Source organism: Stenella coeruleoalba, assembly GCF_951394435.1.
Source record: "Stenella coeruleoalba genome assembly, chromosome: 9".
NCBI classification, from domain to species: domain Eukaryota; kingdom Metazoa; phylum Chordata; class Mammalia; order Artiodactyla; family Delphinidae; genus Stenella; species Stenella coeruleoalba.
In genome coordinates this window covers 19,099,140-19,118,514 of record NC_137155.1, presented here as the reverse complement: position 1 = coordinate 19,118,514, position 19,375 = coordinate 19,099,140, and the positions used below count along the sequence as shown (strand labels likewise).

The following is a 19,375-nucleotide window of genomic DNA, read 5'->3' as shown; positions in this document are numbered from 1 at the left end:
AGAATTCATTACACAGTCACGACTGATTAAATCATTTGCCATTTGTGATGATTCAACCTCCAGCTCCTCTCCCCTCTTGGGAGGTTTAGAGGGGTGGGAAGGTTTACTGAAAGTGCCAACCTTCTAATCACATGGTCACCTCTGCTGACAAACAAGCCCCATCCTTAGGTTACCGTTGGCCTTTCTAAAAATCACCTCATTAACATAACAAAAGACATTTAAACGGCTCTTATCGCAGGAAATTCCAAGGGTTTTAGGAGCTCTGTGCCAGCAACTAAGTCAAGAACAAATATGTATTTCTTATTATAAATCGTAATATCACATATGCAAAAATAAAGTCAGATTTTGCCAGTAGGGGACTCATAAATTAACTCAGTGGCTACCCCTCAGGTTTAGCTCCCTCTGATTATAACTCTAAACTCTCTTGGATAAGACCAAGACACAGGAAGTCCAAGAAGCAAAATGGAATATAACAAGTACAAATTTTCTCACTAAAGAAGGAAAACCTAAGATTTTTCGGGTAGTACAAAAAGGTGATCTTTTGGGGTTTTTTTTTAACATCTTTACTGGAGTATAATTGCTTTACGATGTTGTGTTAGTTTTTGCTGTACAACAAAGTGAATCAGCTACATGTATACATATATTCCCATATCCCCTCCCTCTTGCGTCTCTCTCCCACCCTCCTTATCCCACACCTCTAAGTGGTCACAAAGCACCAAACGATCTCCCTGTGCAATGCAGGATCTTCCCACTAGCTATATTTCGTTTGGTAGTGTATATACGTCAATGCTACTCTTCCACTTCGCCCAAGCTTCGCCCTCCCACCCCATGTCCTCAAGTCCATCTTCTATGGCTACCTCTTTATTCCTGCTCTGCAACTAGGTTCATCAGTACAATTTTTTTTTTTAGATTCCACATATATGCATCAGTGCATTTGTTTTCCTCTTTCTGACGTACTTCACTCTGTATGACAGACTTTAGGTCCATCCACCTCACTACAAAGAACTCAGTTTCATTTCTTTTTATGGCTGAGTAATATTCCATTGTATATATGTGCCACATATTCTTTATCCATTCATCTATCGATGGTCACCTAGGTTGCTTCCATATCCTGGCTATTGTAAATAGTGCTGCAATGAACATTGTGGTACATGACTCTTTTTGAATTATGGTTTTCTCAGGATATATGACCAGTATATACTTTCATCAGTAGTGGGATTGCTGAGTCATATGGTAGTTCTATTTTTAGATTTTCAAGGAACTTCCATACTGTTATCCATAGTGACTGTATCAATTTACATTCCCACCAACAGTGCAAGAGGGTTCCCTTTTTCCACACCCTCTCCAGCATTTACTGTTTGTAGATTTTTTGATCATGGCCATTCTGACTGGTGTGACATGATACCTCATTGTAGTTTTGATTTGCATTACTCTAATGATTAGTGATGTTGAGCATCCTTTCATGTGTTCATTGGCAATCTGTATATCTTCTTTGGAGAAATGTCTATTTAGGTCTTCTGCCCATTTTTGGATTCGGTTTTTTGTTTTTCTGATATTGAACTGCATGAGGTACTTGTAAATTTTGGAGATTAATCCTTTGCCAGTTGCTTCATTTGCAAATATTTTCTTCCATTCTGAGGGTTGTCTTTTCATCTTGTATATGGTTTCCTTTGCTGTGCAAAAGCTTTTAAGTTTAATTCGGTCCCATTTATTTATTTTTGTTTTTATTTCCATTTCTCTCGGAGGTGGGTCAAAAAGGATATTGCTGTGATTTATGTCATAGAGTGTTCTATGTTTTTCTCTAAGAGTTTGATAGTGTCTGGCCTTACTTTTAGGTCTTTCATCCATTTTGAGTCTATTTTTGTATACAGTGTTAGGGATTGTTCTAATTTCATTCTTTTACATTTAGTTGTCCAGTTTTCCCAGCACCACTTATTGAAGAGGCTGTCTTTTCTCCATTGTATATTCTTGCCTCCTTTATCAAAGATAAGGTGACCATATGTGTGTGGGTTTATCTCTGGGCTTTCTATCCTGTTCCACTGATCTATATTTCTATTTTTGTGCCAGTACCATACTGTCTTGATTACTGTAGCTCTGTAGTATAGTCTGAAGTCAGGGAGCCTGATTCCTCCAGTTCCCTTTTTCTTCCTCAAGACTGCTTTGGCTATTTGGGGTCTTTTGTGTCTCCACACAAATTTTAAGATTTTTTTGTTCTAGTTCTGTGAAAAATGTCATTGGTAGTTTGATAGGGATTGCACTGAATCTGTAGATTGCTTTGGGTATAGTAATTTTCACAATGTTGACTCTTCCAATCCAAGAACATGGTGCATCTCTCCATCTGTTTGTATCGTCTTTGATTTCTTTCATCAGTGTCTTATAGTTTTCTGCATACAGGTCTTTTTTCTCCTTTGGTAGGTTTATTCCTAGGTATTTTATTCTTTTTGTTGCAATGGTAAATGGGGGTTTTCCTTAACTTTCAGATTTTTTATCATTAGTGCATAGAAATGCAAGTGATATCTGTGCATTAATTCTGTATCCTGCTACTTTACCAAATTCATTGATTAGCTCTAGTAGTTTTCTGGTAGCATCTTTAGGATCCTCTATGTATAGTATCATGTCATCTGCAAACGGTGACAGTTTTACATCTTCTTTTCCGATTTAGATTCCTTTTATTTATTTTTCTTCTCTGATTGATGTGGCTAAAACTTCCAAAACTATGTTGAATAATATGGGTGAGAGTGAGCAACCTTGTCTTGTTCCTGATCTTACAGGAAATGGTTTCAGTTTTTCACCACTGAGAATGATGATGGTTGTGGGTTTGTCATATATGGCCTGTATTATGTTGAGGTAAGTCCCCTCTATGCCTACTTTCTGGAGAGTTTTTATCATAAATGGGTACTGAATTTTGTTGAAAGCTTTTTCTGCATCTATTGAGATGACCATATGGTTTATATCCTTCAGTTTATTAATATGGTTTATCACATTGATTGATTTGCATATATTGAAGAATCCTTGCATTCCTGGGATAAACCCCACTTAATCATGGTGTATGATCCATGGTGTATGTATGTGCTGTTGGATTCTATTTGCTAGTATTTTGCTGAGGATTTTTGCATCTATGTTCATCAGTTATATTGGCCTCTAGTTTTATTTTTTTGTGACATGTTTGTCTGGTTTTGGTATCAAGGTGATGGTGGCCTCATAGAATGAGTTTGGGAGTGTTCCTCCCTCTGCTATATTTTGGAAGAGTTTGAGAAGGATGGGTGTTAGTTCTTCTCTAAATGTTTGTTAGAATTGGCCTGTGAAGCCATCTAGTCCTGGGCTTTTGTTTGTTGGAAGATTTTAATCACAGTTTCATTTCAGTACTTGTGATTGGTCTGTTTATAATTTCTATTTCTTCCTGGTTCAGTCCCAGAAGGTTGTGCTTTTCTAAGAATTTGTCCATGTCTTCCAGATTGTCCATTTCATTGGCATAGAGTTGCTTGTAGTAATCTCTCATGATCATTTGTATTTCTGCAGTGGCAGTTGTTACTTCTCCTTTTACATTTCTAATTCTGTTGATTTGAGTCTTCTCCCTTTTTTTCTTGATGAGTGTGGCTAATGGTTTATCAATTTTGTTTAACTTCTCAAAGAACCAGCTTTTAGTTTTATTGATGTTTGCTATTGTTTCCTTCACTCCTTTTTCATTTATTTCTGATCTGATCTTTATGGTTTCTTTCCTTCTGCTAACTTTGGGTTTTTTTGTTCTTCTTACTCTAATTGCTTTAGGTGTAAGATTAGGTTGTTTAGTTGAGATATTTCTTGTTTCTTGAGGTAGGATTGTATTGCTATAAACTTCCCTCTTAGAACTGCTTTTGCTGCCTCCCATAGATTTTGGGTCTTCGGGTTTTCATTGTCATTTGTTTCTAGGTATTTTTTTATTTCCTCTTTGATTTCTTCAGTGATCTCTTGGTTATTCAGTAGTGTACTGTTTAGCCACCCTGTGTTTGTATTATTTACAGTTTTTTTCCCTGTAATTGATATCTAGTCTCATAGCATTGTGGTCGGAAAAGATACTTGATACGACTTCAATTTTCTGAAATTTACCAAGGCTTGACTTGTGACCCAAGATATGATCTATCCTGGAGAATGTTCCATGAGCACTTGGGAAGAAAGTGCATTCTGCTGTTTTTGGATGGAACATCCTATAAATATCAATTAAATCCACCTTATTTAACGTATCATTTAAAGCTTGTGTTTCCTTATTTATTATCATTTTGAATGATCTGTCCATTGGTGAAAGTGGGGTGTTAGAGTCCCTACTCTTATTGTATTACTGTCGATTTCCCCTTTTATGGCTGTTAGCATTTGCTTATGTACTGAGGTGCTCCTATGTTGGGTGCATAAATATTTACAACTGTTATATATTCTTGGATTGATCCCTTGATCATTATGTAGTGTCCTTCTTTGTCTCTTGTAATAGTCTTCATTTAAAGTCTATTTTGGCTGATATGAGAATTGCTACTCCGGTTTTCTTTTGATTTCCATTTGCATGGAATACCGTTTTCCATCCCCTCACTTTCAGTCTATATGTATCCCTAGGTCTGAAGTGGGTCTCTTCTAGACAGCATATATACGTATGGCTCTTTTTTTGTATCCATTCAGCCAGTCTATGTCTTTTGATTGGAGCACTTAATCCATTTACATTTAAGGTAGTTATCGATATGTATGTTCGTATTACCATTTTCTTAATTGTTTTGGGTTTGTTATTGTAGGTCTTTTCCTTCTCTTGTGTTTCCTGCCTAGAGAAGTTCCTTTAGCATTTGCTGTAAACCTGGTTGGTGGTGTTGAATTCTCTTAGCTTTTGCTTGTCTGTAAAGGTTTTAATTTCTCCGTCAAATCTGAATGAGATCTTTACTGGGTAGAGTAATCTTGGTTGTAGGTTTTTCCCTTTCATCACTTTAAATATGTCCTGCCACTCCCTTCTGGCTTGCAGAGTTTCTGCTGAAAGACTGGCTGCTAATCTTATGGGATTCCCTTGTATGTTATTTCTTGCTTTTCCCTTGTTGCTTTTAATATTTTTTCTTTGTATTTAATTTTTGATAGTTTGATTAATATGTGCTTTGGCGTGTTTCTCCTTAGATTTATCCTGTATGGGACTCTCTGTGCTTCCTGAACTTGACTACTTCCTTCTCGACGTTAGGAAGTTTTCAATTATAACCTCTTCAAACATTTCCGCAGACCCTTTGTTTTCCTCTTCTTCTTCTGGGACCCCTATAATTTGAATGTTGGTGCATTTAATGTTGTCCCAGAGGTCTCTGAGACTGTCCTCAATTCTTTGCATTCTTTTTCTTTATTACGTTCTGCAGCAGTTATGTCCACTATTTTATCTTCCAGGTCACTTATCCGTTCTTCTGCCTCAGTTATTCTGCTATTGATTCCTTCTAGAGAATTTTAAATTTCATTTATTGTGTTGTTCATCATTGTTTGTTTGCTCTTTAGTTCTTCTAGGTCCTTGTTAAACATTTCTTGTATTTTCTCCATTCTATTTCCAAGATTTTGGATCATCTTTACTATCATTACGCTGAATTCTCTTTCAGGTAGACTGCCTATTTCCTCTTCATTTGTTTGGTCTGGCAGGTTTTTACCTTGCTCCTTCATCTCCTGCATATTTCTGTGTCTTCTCATTTTACTTAACTTACTGTATTTGGGGTCTCCTTTTCACAGGCTGCAGGTTCATAGTTCCTGTTGTTTTTGGTGTCTGCCTCCAGTGGGTGAGGCTGGTCCAGTGGCTTGTGTAGGCTTCCTGGTGGAGGGGACTGGTGCCTTTGTTCTGGTGGGTGGGGCTGGATCTTGTCTTTCTGGTAGGCAGGGCCATGTCTGGTGGTATGTTTTGGGGTGTCTGTGAACTTATGAGTTTAGGCAGCCTAAAATCATAAGGCTGCTAATGGGTGGGGTTGTGTTCCTGACTTGCCAGTTGCTCGGCATGGGACCTCCAGCACTGTAACTTGCTTGCTGTTGAGTGGAGCTGGGTCTTAGCATTGAGATGGAGATCTCTGGAAGAGCTCTTGCCAATTGATATTATGTGGGGCTGGGAGGTCTTTGGTGGTCCCATGTCCTGAACTCGGCCCTCCCACCTCAGAGACTCAGGCCTGACACCAGGCCAGAGCACCAAGACCCTGTCAGCCACACGGCTCAGAAGAAAAGGGAGATAATATGAAAGAAAATAAATAAATAAATAAATAAATGAGTAAATTTTAAAAAATTATTAAAATAAAAAAATATTTTTTAATAATAAGAAAAGGAAAGAAAAAAAAGAAGAGAGCAACCAAACCAATAAACAAATCCACCAATGATAACAAGCGCTAAAATGTATACTAAGATAAACATAAAAATCATAAACAAATCAGTCGCAGATAGCAAACCCCAAGTCTACAGTTGCTCCCAACTTCCACCACCTCAATTTTGGGATGATTCGTTGTCTATTCAGGTATTCCACAGATGCAGAGTACATCAAGTTGATTGGGGAGATTTAATCTGCTGCTCCTGAGGCTGCTGGGAGAGATTTCCCTTTCTCTTCTTTGTTCGCACAGCTCCTGGGGTTCAGCTTTGGATTTGGCCCCGCCTCTGCATGTTAGTTGCCTTCAGGCATCTGTTCCCTCCCAGACAGGATTGGGTTAACGCAGCAGCTGATCAGGGGACTCTGGCTCACTCGTACAGCAGGGAGAAAGGGGTATGGTAGTTATAGTTGGAATCTGGGGCAAGCCTGTGGCAGCAGAGGCCAGTATGACATTGCAATAGCCTAAGGCGCAACGTGTGTTCTCCCGGAGAACTTGTCCCTGGATCACGAGGCCCTGGCAGTGGCGGGCTGCACAGGCTCCCGGGGGTGTGTGGATAGTGACCTGTGCTTGCACACAGGATTCTTGGTGGCTGCAGCAGCACCATTAGCATTTCACGCCCGTCTCTGGGGTCTGAGCCGATGGCCACGGCTCACACCCGTCTCTTGAGTTTGTTTAGGCAGTGCTCTGCCTTCTGTGGGCAGACAAGGAAGGAATCCCCTCTCACACACCCTGAAACAATGGTCTCTTGCCTCTCAGGCAGGTCCAGAATTTTTCCCGGACTCCCTACTGGTTAGCCGTGGTGCACTAGCCCCACAGGCTAGTTCACGCAGGCTGTGTTCACGCAGCCAACCCCAGTCATCTCCCTGGGATCTGACCTCGGAAGCCTGAGCCTCAGCTCCCAGCCCCCATCTGCCCCAGCAGGTGAGCAGATGAGCAGACAAGCCTCTCTGGCTGGTGAGTGCTGGTCAGCACCAATCCTCTGTGTGGGAATCTCTCCACTTTGCCCTCTGCACCCCTGTGGCTGTGCTCTCCTCCGTGGTTCCGAAGCTCCCCCCCCCGCCCATCCCCCATCTCCGCCAGTGAAGGGGCTTCCTAGTGTGTGGAAACTTTTCCTCCTTCACAGCTCCCTCCCAGAGGTGCAGGTCCCATCCCTATCCTTTTGTCTCTGTTTATTCTTTTTTCTTTTGCCCTAACCAGGTACGTGGGGAGTTTCTGGCCTTTTGGGAGGTCTGAGGTCTTCTGCAGCGTTCAGTAGGTGTTCTGTAGGAGTTGTTCCACATGTAGATGTATTTTTGACGTATCTGGGGAGGAAGGTGATCTCCACGTCTTACTCCTCCGTCATCTTGAAGGTCCCCTCCAGAATGGTGATCTTTTGGTGTATGAATGTGAAAATGCTTGGCTGTCAGTAAATATGAAATATTGCAGCACTGAGTATTTCTACTCGATTATGGCTGATACATAGACTTCAGGAAGATGAAAGGCAATGATAACTGGAAATTAATTTTAGTTATTGTATCAGTCATCCTACTGTGGTACTGGTCTCCATTTATGCCTTTATCTATCATCCATCCATCTATCTTTCATCTATCTTTCTATCTACCTACCTCATCTCTCAATCTCTCTTTCCTCCCCCAGGCTGGCCAGTCTCTCTGTCTCTTTCACTCCCATGCCTCTTTCTCTTTTTTTTTCCCATTCCTCTTTTATGTTTCCACCTTTCAGGTGCCCTAACTTATGGTTCCCATGTTTGGAGCATGGAACATGACAGGTCCTCACTATATTCCTAGTGAAATAAAGAATTAAAGTTTTGCTTTATGAACTCTTCATCTAAAGTGAAACATGTGATGATTCCTAGATAAGGGACCAAGGATGAAGGGGATATGACTGAAAGGCAGAAAGGTCAGCAGTAGTGAAACATAAAGTGGAGAAGGAACAGAAATCTAAGCCTTGGGCAGCCTTAGGCATCCAGGATGCTCTCTTCCAGCAGATAGGAAGCAAGGAGCAGATGGTCTAAAAGATGGTAAAAATGTTTATCTGATCCAAAACAGGCAGCAAATCAGATAATGGGCACGTCCCTTTCCCCCAGTTGAGGAATGTAAAGATTTACTTAGGGAGAGCCACATATTTGAGTGAACATCTATTCAAGTTCACATCAACACTTACTGGGGAGTGAGAATGTCCAACAGGCTAGGGACCTGAAGAGCTGAAACAGGCCAAACACAGAGAGGGTAAAAGGAAGAAAAGATTTAAGAACTCGGCCATCTGCTATTCAAATAATAAAGCCCAGCAAAAGAGACTGAAAAGAATAAGCAGCAATGTGGGCCACCTATAATGAACAGTTTGGCAACTATGAAAAAGAGGTGTGTCATTTGGTGGGGGGGGGGGGCACGCTGCAGGGCGTGCAGAATCTTAGCTCCCCAATTGAACCCGTGCCCCCTGCAGTGGAAGTGGGAGTCTTAACCACTGGACCACCAGGGAAGTCCCAAGGTGTGTCATTTTGAATGAAGGTATTAAGATGCTTATGACTCTAAGAAGAAAAGACACAAAGCATAAAAGCAAAAGGAATAATAGTGATCATTATAGTCTCTACTGAAAAGACAACTGTGACACCATGTACCATGTGAAAGAATCAGAATGTTAGAGCCAGAAGTGGCCCTGGAAGCATCTGATTTAATCCTCTCCTTTTACAGATGAGGAAACTTGGGCTTGGGCAGGTAAAGTGATATGTCTAAGGACACAGAGATCATGAGTGAGAAGTCTGGGGTTAGAACCCAGGACTCAGAGGCCCAGACTGCTATTCTGAAAATCACACACCCCTGAAACAGGGGGAATCCTTTTAATGGCCTGACATTTGTGTTCTCTTTAATGGCCTCACATTAGTGTTCTCTTTTCATGGGACACTGACTCTTAGAGTTTTGAAGATTTTTTGAAAAAGCTACAGAATGGGGCTTAGAGTGGGGGCATCTAGAGGGTGGAATACAGAGGGTGGCAGACTGCTCAGTGGGATTAGACTAAATAAAACATTCAATATTTATATATCCTATATCTATAGAGTGATTTTTTTCAAGGTGCTTTTCTGTACATCTCTTCAGCTGAATCTCCTTTGAGACTGGTAAAAGCTCCATTCTTCAATGAGGACATTCCACTCCAAGACAGTACAGTGGAGTCACATCTTACATTTCACATAAGGTAACATCACTTATAAGCAATATTTTCCCTTTAAAAGTCCCCTGAGTTGCTCAGCATTGGAAGATATCACTGTTTTGTTGGCTGAGCACTGAATGTGGTAGTTGGCTTACATGAATGTGATATGCTTTGCAAAACACATGCATCCTTAAACAATAAAGTTACACTGAGCCCGGGGGATGTTCACACTACTGAAGCCATGAAGAACTCAGGCAAACTGAAGCAACAGCAGATTGACATCTCATATTTTGCCTTCCCTCAGAGGTATACGCTGTTTGGATGGGAAGATAGGTAGAACCACTTGCACCATTTATTTTTATTCTTCCTTCTGTCTCTCTCAACTATAGTAGAATTCTCATAACAAACATATATGTGACACTACTCCACTCTAAGTGACTAACCCAAGGTCACAAGGCTAGTTAGTGTTATTTCAGGCTCTTAGGTATATGATATCCTGAAAAAAGTTAATGAAAAATGTTTATTTTCAAAGGTAGAGTGTGGAAATCCCTGAACTTGCAGTCAAGACACCTTGATTTAGTACCCACATCTGATGTCTGAAAGCCATGGAACATTAGTCAATTTGCCCAACCTCTCCATATTAGTTTCTTTATCTGGAAAAGGGGTTAATATTACCGATCTTTTACTTATAGTATGTTATATGGATCAAATGGAAAAAAATGCCAGGTAGAATATTTTGTAAACAGAACAGCCATAACATATGCAAGAATTATTGTTATTTAAAAATATCAGTTGCTGTCTTGGAATTGATCCTGGAAATGTGATAAACTTCTCAGTCTATTACTAGAAGCAAGCAGTGAGTACTATTTCATCCCACGTGAAAGAGCACAACAACTTAAAAAAAAAAACAAACCATGATTAAAGTTGGCAAAAACATATCAAAACAGATTTGCTTTGTCTTCCTCTTTCTCCCATCGAATCAAGGTTTATTTGAAAGACCCACTACAGGGCATGTTTGATAGCAGGTGTGGGCTTGCTTCCTTTTAGGAATGGATGTAGCTTTGGTAACCCAATTTATTAAATGTGCAATTTATTATATTTTTTAAAACTAGATATTTGTGATTGTACCCCTGAAATCATTTAGACCCCAGTAAATCAATTAGATAACCAAAGTAGATATTACAAAGTAGTTATTTTTCTCTTATTTTCATATTTTAAGTCAAAAAGAGAAGTGCTGTAATTGAATTTAATCAGGCATTCCTACCAGTAAAATACTTTTGGAACATGTACCACAGTACTGGGTCTTTATTTTATAAAATATATACACTTATTACTGCACTATTATATTTTACACATTATAAAATACACAAAATTAGAAATTGTAAAAGGATAGGACAATGACAAAACTAACAGTATAAAAACAGAAGTTCTAATATTTTCTTCACATCATCCAGTGGATCATCTTCTCTGCCCCCTATGACATACACATAGCCTCCCCCATCCCCTGACATACACACACACGAGGGACATAGAACTAGATTGTTTTTGTTCATTAATTAATTAGAGAAGGAATTATTATCTATCCCTAATTACTTGCTTAATATGTCAACAAATTTCACCTATTAAACAAAACAAGGTGATACATATAGTTGTATTTTAAAATTAAATAACCCCAACCAAAAATGAGAACTAGTTAACACTGAAATTAGACTGCTTCAACCACACAACTGTACCTGAATACATGTTAAATATTACATAAGTTCTGCAACAGGTAGGTAAGTGACAGTTAATATTTACTTGAAGCAATTTAACTAAGCATTTCTGTGTGGATCTTGTCACAAAATAAACATTATTTATGTACTCTTATTGTTGCACTGTGTGCATGAGGAAGTACCTTCATCTAAAAGAGGAACTCGATAAACCAGACCATTCATATTTCCCAGTTTGATAACAGTACCCCACAAGGTCAACTCTTAAGAGAAAGATTAGTTCATTATATTGCCTTATTGAAAAAAAAAAACAACAACAAAAACTCACATACAAGTTTGTTATGTGTCCTTTGGGCATGAAAATATAAAGTCACAGAAGATTCTATGTTACTTTTTTGTTTTGGAACATATATTACGAACCATTTAAAATGTGCTATATCAAAGTGGCTGAGCTTTCTATGCAGCTATCACACTTAAACAAAAAAAAAATACAATTTAACAGATAATATCTAAAAATATTTCCTAGGAGAAAATCAATATTTATTCCACTGAAATATCTAAATTAATTCTTGGCTCAGAATTCTTACATTTGAATGTTATTTAATAAAGAATCTTTGGCGCTGTTCCTGATTTGGCATATTTTCCTCTATGTCATCTTGAAATTTAATTTCCTCTTGACTGCAGGAGGCTATATGTTTAGTAACTATGCAAGTAGATACACTATTGATTTCATTTTACAGAATAGCAAGGGGAAAAAAATCTACCAATTTTCTTTGTGTGATAAAACAATGTGTACCAATTGCAAACTGCCTAATTCATAATCCAAACCAGAGCAGACTCCAGGCAACGCTGTGAAGTCAGCCAAATTCATCCACTGCGTCCTCCCACCTCTCTCTTCAATGCCTTTTTTCCTCCTGGCGCCAAGTGCTCTTCCGCTCTGTCCAAGTGCTTGACAAAATTCAAAGCACTATTTTAAGAAAAAAATTTGGCCCTACCCAAAGGCACCCCTAAGGTCACCTCCATACACAAGTGGGATGGTGTTCCATATGGATACGGATACAAAGAGAGTGCCTGAATTTTCATAATGAAATGCCACCTGCATCCCTGTAATCTAAAACACGCAGATCTCTTTTTAATCAGAAAATAGGATATCAGGAACCAATTTGAAAATTCAGCCTCTGGCTGACCAAGCTAAATCATCTGAATTTAAAGAAAGCTTATAAGGGCCATGTTAATATCTTTAGGCATCCTAAATCCTATTTCTGGGTTAAAATAAACTTAAAAAGCAAAATAATGTTTTCTAAACCTACCTCCACAAAGCAATTGATTAAAGGTATTTTATTAAATTTTATTTTATAGAAAATGTTAAACAAGGAAATGCATTTGAAGATTATCTCTATATCATTTCAGAACCTTAATCCATATGAAAGTGTCCTTAGTTAAGTATCTATATCATAAAATCCCTCCCAGAAGTCAGTACCAGAGAAAGTATGTTCATCCAGATCACCCTCCAGTATCCAGACAGAACTAGTTAACAATTATGTTCCCCTTTTTGCCCGGTATATTATGGAACTCAGACTTAAAATCTCCCACTATGATTTTGGATTTGACTATTTCTCCCTTAGGTTTTGCAGTTTTATGAATTTTGAGACTCTGTTAAATGGTGTATATATACATATTTAAGATCATTACAACTTCTTACTGAATTGCACCTTTTATCCTCATTAAATGTTCCTATTTATCTTTTGTAATAATCTTTGTCTTGATATTTTGTCTCATATTAACATAACCACACTAGTGGGGTTTTTGGGGTTCTTTTTGCAGTATGCGGGCCTCTCACTGTTGTGGCCTCTCCCGTTGCGGAGCCCAGGCTCCAGACGCGCAGGCTCAGCAGCCATGGCTCATGGGCCCAGCCGCTCCACGGCATGTGGGATCTTCCCAGACCGGGGCACGAACCCATGTCCCCTGCATCGGCAGGCGGACTCTCAACCACTGCGCCACCAGGGAAGCCCCACACTAGTGTTTTATGTGTGCTGTTTGCATAGTATATTTTTTCCATCCTTTACTTTCAATCTGCTCATATTTTTCTATTTAAACGGCACCTCTTGCAACAGGATATATGTGGATCTTAATTTTTATATCCAGTCTAACAGTCTCTGCCTTTTAATTAGAGTGTTTAGTCTATCTATATTTAATGTAATTATTGATACAGTTAGGTTTAAGTCTATCACTTTTTCACTTGTCCCTTTTGTTCAGGGGAAAGTAATAACCTTACAAATTTTGTGAGGTATGGAATGTGAAGTTTAAAGATGTGAAGAAGCCAAAAAATGTGAAAAAGGATGTGTAAAGGGGCAGGTGTGAAGTGGTATAATAAATAAGCATTTGAAACCTCACATTTTAATGTAATTAGTTTTTCTTCTTTCTTTTATTTTAGGATATTACAAGGAGAAAAAATCTACTGTATTTTATATTTACCCACTTTTACATCATTTTCAGTTTTGTTCTTTACACCTTCTTTATTTCATACAGATCCAGGTTTCCACCTACTATTATTTCCTCTTAACCGGAACCGTGTCTTTTAGAATCTCCTGCAGTGCAGATCTGATGACAATGAATTAGTTTAGCTGACACTTATCTGAGAATATCTTTTTAAAATTTATTTTGAGGATATCTATATTGTATATAGAATTCTGGGCTGACAGGTTTCTTTTTTCCTTTCCTCACTTTAATGATGAGATTCAAGTCTCCTGGCTTCCATTATTTCTGATAAAAAGAAAGCAGTCACTCTTACTTATGTCAGGTATCTTTTTTCTCTGGCTGCTTTAAAGGTTTTCTTTTCATCCTTGGTTTTTAGTTGTTTGACCAGTGTGCTTACATATTAATTTCTTTGTATTTACATCACTTGCAATTTGTTGAGCTTTTTGAATCTGTAAATTAATGTTTTTCATCAAATTTGGGGAATGTCTGGCAATTATATCTTCAAATATTTTTATGCCCAACTCTCACTCTCTTCCTCTGTAAATCCTATTATTCATATTTTAGACCATTGGCCCACAGGGCCCTGACGTTTTTCTTCAAACTTTGTCCTATTTGATGTGCCAATTGACTAATTTCTATTTTTGTCTTCAGATTCACTGACACCTTCTTCTGCTTATCTAATAAGCTGTTAAGCTGAACCAATGAATTTTTCATTTCAGTGGTATTTTTCAGGTCTAGAATTTCCGTTTGGCTCTTTTATTACAATTTATACTTCTCTGTCAAGATTCTATGTTAAATTCACTAAGACCATGTTTTCATTTAATGCTTTAAACATATTTTCCACTACTTCTTTGTACATTTTTATAACAGCTGCTTTAAAGTCTTTGCTAAATCCAACAGCTTGGCAATCTCAGGATTGATTTCTATTGACTGCTTTTTTTCTTAACTGTGGTATGAAGAAAAGACTAGAATTGAGAAGAGGAAGACAGAAGAGCAAAACAACATTTTAGTGACTGCTATGTCTCTATGATAATATCTGTTCCTCTTTGGAAGGGAGGGTGATCCCTAGCTTTATAGTCTGGCTTCTTCATTTGTATATTTCAACATTTCTACATCCCAAGATAGGGCAGTTACAAGAGGCTTTAAGTAATAGAGTCTATGCTAGAAATAATGTATCCATTTTTACCAGTATTAGAAATTAAAACAATGAGATATAATGCTAACTCAACCATTTATTACTGACACTGCAACAATATATGAATTTTTTTTTTTTTTTTTTTTTTTTGCAGTATGCAGGTCTCTCACCGTCGTGGCCTCTCCCGTTGCGGAGTACAGGCTCCGGACACGCAGGCTCAGTGGCCATGGCTCACGGGCCCAGCCGCCCCGCGGCATGTGGGATCTTCCCGGATCGGGGCACGAACCTGCGTCCCCTGCATCGGCAGGCGGACTCTCAACCACTGCGCCACCAGGGAAGCCCGAACATATTAACAGAAATTTCAACTGTCTTAGAAGACCACATTTTGAAATATTGTCCAAATATTAAACACAGGTTGGTTCTATAATTAAAAGAGTTTTAATGTGCTACCATGCCAAAAAAGTGGTAGATATTAATTGCAATCTAAGCAAACTTACAACGCCTTGTTAAAACTACAAAGTGGATATAAACCTGTGACTTAACTTCTTAAACGACTACAGCCAAAAAAAATACACACAAGACTTAGAAATTTTTTCCAGGCATAGTCTGGAAATGTCAAAAATTGCAACCAGTTAAAACTCAAAACCCTGAATCTCTCTTTTATAATTGATGGTTGGAAAGCACCTCAGGTCCTTCTAAATGAAATTTCCTTGTAGTAAGATGATTCTGAAGAGATCCAAGAGACTTAGGGCATAATTCATATTTTAAGTACATGTGAGAGGCAACCCCCAAGAGTCTATGCACCATCACATACAAGCCACTTTCTAGCAAGCGTACTTGAAGAAGCATTCTAAAGAGAACACAACAACATGAATTCCCACAGTAACCATGATGTTCTTGTTGCAGTATAGCTATTCCTTTGTTTGATTATGTACTCCTAAGGGACTACTGATTCTAGTTTCTGTCTCTCACTTTGTTTAACAATTGGCCATTACTGATACTTTTTTAGGGTTAACTTGTATACGAAGACTGGGGAAAAAAGGCATTTCATTAGGGATTCAACTAACATGAAATGTCAGGATATATCTTTTTTTATTCCTCTAAATATATGTTTGCTTCACCTCCTATATACATATACCTATGAAAGGTTGTATGTAAGGGCAAGCCCACACAGGATAAAGATGTGGAGTATTAACTTTGGGATTTACTATACCGCTGAAAGCTCTGAACACAAAGATTTTAAATGACTATTTTCCCTACTCCCAGTTACCTCCTGTCCTTCCAAAAATATTTGATTATAAGCTTTTATTCATGCTTAAATGTATACAGAAGTACAAAATGGTATTTAAGTTATTACTATTATTAAGTTCTTATTGCTTTTGTACCTTTTCTTGACATTAGTAATACTTTATATTATAATTATGCTGAGCATTAAAAGGATAAAACCTGATGCCTGGTTGATTTTACTTTCACTGTGTGAACTAATCTCTATCTAAAAAGTTTAACAAACTGCACTCTTCAGAAGCATACCATGTGATACTTAATGTTATCTGAAAAAAAATTCTGATTCAAAATATGAAAAGAAAATCAAATCATATGCTAAAATTTTGGCTATTTAAAAAGACTCCTTGGTTAAAAAAAAGGGCTTCCCTGGTGGTGCAGTGGTTGGGAGTCTGCCTGCCGATGCAGGGGACACGGGTTCGTGCCCCGGTCCGGGAGGATCCCACGTGCCGCGGAGCGGCTGGGCCTGTGGGCCATGGCCGCTGGGCCTGCGCGTCCGGAGCCTGTGCTCCGCGGCGGGAGAGGCCACAGCAGTGAGAGGCTCGTGTATCGCAAAAAAAAAAAAAAAAAAAGATTCAGGCTTCAAAATAGAAATTACAAGGTTTCTCTGGTGGCGCAGTGGTTAAGAATCCACCTGCCAATGCAGGGGACACAGGTTCGATCCCTGGTCCAGGAAGATCCCACATGCCGTGGAGCAACTAAGCCCACGTGCCACAACTACTGAGCCTGCGCTCTAGAGCCCGTGTTCCTCAACAAGAGAAGCCACTGCAATGAGAAGCCTGCACACTGCAACAAAGAGTAGCCCCCGCTCTCCGCAACTAGAGAAAGCCTGCATGCAGCAACAAAGACCCAATGTAGCCAAAAAAATAAATAAAATTTAAAAAAATAAAATAAAATAGAAATCACAAAATTAGCTACCTTTACTTACTGCTTTAGCACTTGGGAAGTTTCTAGACACAGAAAGTCTAACTCAAGGTCATTGACATCTCTGTACTGCTAAACCCTTTCTCAGGCTTTATTTCATTTGACTTCTCCACAGGTTTGACCTGCTGACTTCCTCTCCGCTTCTGGAAATGCTCTCTTCCTTTGGCTTGTGGGATACCCAACCACTCTGTCTCTCCTACCTCTCACCTGTCTCTTCCCTGGGTCTTTTGCAAATTTCTCTCTGCCCCTCCCGTAAGTATCAGTATTTCTCAGAATTTAATCCACTCTTCTCTTTTCCCTTCCCCCTCCCAGGGTGATCTCAATCACTCCTATGGTTTCAATTGCCACCTATGGAAAATAGCTCATTCCCAATTTATATCTTGAGCCAAAAACCTTCCCTGAGTTCACTATTATTGCATATTGGACACTTTCATTTGAATATCCCAACACTGTTTGACTCAACTCATCGTCCTTGATTGTTTGAATAAAGACCATCACCTCCTACCCAGGTCAGAAACCTGAGCGTTAGCTTTGACCCATCACTTACCCTCAGCTCCATCTTCCTAACCTGTGGATTCTATTTCTCTAAAATCTCCTATAGATGCTCTTCTCTCTGTTCCCTCAGTCATCACTGTGGCTTAGCCCCCATTACTTCTCCCATGGGTTACTGCCAAGAATGTCTCTCCTCCATTCCTGTCCTTCTCAAAATAACCTCCATATCCTGTGTCCAGAGTGATCTTTCTAAAACGCAAATTGGTCATGTGACTTCCTTGATAAAACATCCTCAAATCCAGACTCCCCGATATGGCCCATAATGTTCTCTCCTGCCTCCAGAATCAGCCTATGCCACAGCCTAGAATATCCCCCTCCTTCCTGATCCCTCAATTTCACACACACAGTTAAGTGCCTTCCTGTCTAGCTAAGAAGCAGCTTTGCCCCTTTTACATGCTCCCTTAACATTTACATGCTCTCTGACCTTTGCAACTCTGCACAGCCAGTTTACCCTCAGATTAGGATTGTGACTTATTCAACACTGTTTCTCTGCTGTCTACTTTGGTAAACATTTGTCAAATTGTTGAATGTTTATCAATTGTTGGTGTTTGCCCCCCTCTTCTCTCAAGTACATACACCTTGAAGCTGCTCCATTCATGAGAAATGACTCATGCAGTAACGTGACAGAGATGCCTCTGCCTACTTTGAAGACAAGAGTAGGCAGAGGTCACTAGAGACTCCCACCTGAGGGCAGCCTAGAGGTGGGTGAATGGAGCTCCTCCAACTGCAGTGTCTGGCACACTGATGGGAACGCATGACAAAATTTCCTGCTTCAAAAATTTTAGCTATAGGGCTTCCCTGGTGGCGCAGTGGTTGTGAGTCCACCTGCCAATGCAAGGGACATGGGTTCGTGCCCCGGTCCGGGAAGATCCCACATGCCGCGGAGAGGCTGGGCCCGTGAGCCATGGCCGCTGAGCCTGCGCGTCCGGAGCCTGTGCTCCGCAACGGGAGAGGCCACAACAGTGAGAGACCCGCGTACCGCAAAAAAAAAAAAAAAAAATTTTAGCTCTAACAGATCATCAAAACTGCAGAATCATTTGTGTCCAGGATGGGAGTGGGATATTCAAATACTAGGATTCAATAAAGAAATAATACTGAACTTATTTTCCTGTCTTCAAGTAAGGTAGATTCACAAAGCCCTTTCAAAAAATATAGCCAGGGGTTTCCCTGGTGGCGCAGTGGTTAAGAATCCGCCTGCCAATGCAGGGGACACAGGTTCGAGCCCTGGTCTGGGAAAATACCACATGCTGTGGAGCAACTAAGCCCATGTGCCACACACTACTGAGCCTGTGCTCTAGAGCCTGCGAGCCACAACTACTGAGCCCACGCACCACAACTACTGAAACCCACGCACTCTAGGGCCTGCGTATTGCAACTACTGAGCCCGCGCACCTAGAGCCTGTGCTCTGCAACAAGAGAAGCCACCGCAGTGAGAAGCCCACGCACCGCAACAAAGAGTAGGCCCTGCTCACCACAACTAGAGAAAGCCCATGCACAGCAACGAGGACCCAACGCAGCCAAAAATAATAAAAAATATATATAGCCAATACTTTCTAATAACTATAAATGAAGTATAACCTTTAAAAATTGTTAATCACTATATTGTACACCTATAACTTATATAATATTATACATCAATCATACTTTAATTAAAAAGAAATCTTTCCAAATGTTTGTCTCCACCAGATATATGCTTCTGATTACAGATTAAACCCAGATTCATTTTCTATTATTTACCTCTTTCCCTACAAGTGGGCAGATGGTCAGGGTTTGACTCTATTATTGGTCAATTTTCAAACACTGGACTTGAAGTCAAGCCATAACTCAGGCTTTTA

At 39.5% G+C, this 19,375-nt stretch overlaps 1 protein-coding gene across 5 annotated transcripts in view; it reads right to left on the bottom strand.

Moving 5' to 3' along the window:
• Positions 1 to 19,375, bottom strand: part of RELN (reelin) — a 697,060-nt gene that overhangs the window by 386,793 nt on the left and 290,892 nt on the right. The window lies entirely within an intron of this gene.